This window comes from Galeopterus variegatus, unplaced genomic scaffold, assembly GCF_000696425.1.
Source record: "Galeopterus variegatus unplaced genomic scaffold, G_variegatus-3.0.2 Scaffold2931, whole genome shotgun sequence".
Classification (NCBI taxonomy): domain Eukaryota; kingdom Metazoa; phylum Chordata; class Mammalia; order Dermoptera; family Cynocephalidae; genus Galeopterus; species Galeopterus variegatus.
This window is the reverse complement of record NW_007729042.1, coordinates 154,009-155,400: the sequence shown is the minus strand read 5'-3', so window position 1 is coordinate 155,400 and position 1,392 is coordinate 154,009.

The following is a 1,392-nucleotide window of genomic DNA, read 5'->3' as shown; positions in this document are numbered from 1 at the left end:
TATTTAACCACATAGAATTTTTTCTAATTGCTTTCAATAGCTTGTGCTGTAATTAAATTTTGACACGTTGCAATGTACAATGCTTCTGAAATTATAAGTTGTGCAGCTAATTGATAATTCAGACCATAATTAATATAATGAAGCTGGAATTGGACATCAGTGAGATGGTCACCTAATTAGCTTCTTAATATCTGTTTACTAGATGAGTGGACAGTAGACCCAGGATGATTATGGTGCAGTAAAGTTAATATGAGAGGAAATAATGTGAATGAATTGGATCAGAGCATGAATTCAGCTTTCTACTAATAAACCTCTGTAATGCTTGAGAGCTTAAAAAGGAACATTCCTTCTTTTCTCTGCCTCAACCACACTCAACAAAGTGCAGTGGAAGAGGCCAAGTCCATGGTAATTAATCCATACATATTGATTATCTTGAATTAAGGGTGGCAGGCTGGAGGGAATGTCATCACAAAATTTTAGGAGGTGGAAATGGGGGATCTAGATTTTTAGTTTACACAAGCAATTCTATACTATGTTATTTAAATAATGTTAGCACATGGGTTTTGCATGTTTAGAAAAGAGAGATTGTCTTTCCTGCCTTTATTAACAATCATAATAATTATTATCCATACAGAAACAGATACAAATAACATTTAGTGAGCATCTTCTATGTGTCAAACATTCAGCTAAGTTCTTTATATGCATTACTCATTAATTTCTTTCAATAACCAAATTTGTTAGTACTATTAAGGCATAAATGAGAAAAGTTAGGCATAGAGAGGTTAAATAATTTGGGATCACAGAGCTGGAAAGGATAACATCTTACATTCAAACTGCACACTTTTTTTCAAATTTATGTACCTTAAAAATTGACAGATAAGTTTGCATGTATTTATTGTGTACAGCATGCTGCTTTGAAGTATATTGGCACTGTAGAATGATTATATGCAGCTAGTTAACATGCATCATCTTTAAGCTAAACACTACATCTATCGCTATGTCATGCAACTTTCATTTTTGAGATGAGCAAAGCACTGAGTGAAGTAACTAACTTATTACATGCAGGAAACTCAGTGCAGTTAAATAAATTGCTCAAACATCATGCCACTAGTTAAACTTGAACCCAAGTTTGTGAAATTATAAAGGCTGTGCTCTTCTACACCAGATAACGGTGTAAAACATAAACACCGTTTTTGTTTTTTTTTTTCATTTTATGACAGGGTATAAATACTAATAAGTGGTCAGTTTTATTCTGATTATTCCTCCAGAATAGATAAATAGTAATTAGTGTTCAGTTTTATTCTAGTTATTCCTCACAATGCTTTCCTATAAGCTCCATTAAAACTCAGAGCATTGGGGGATTTCAAACGGTCTGTCATTCATCTTCAGGAT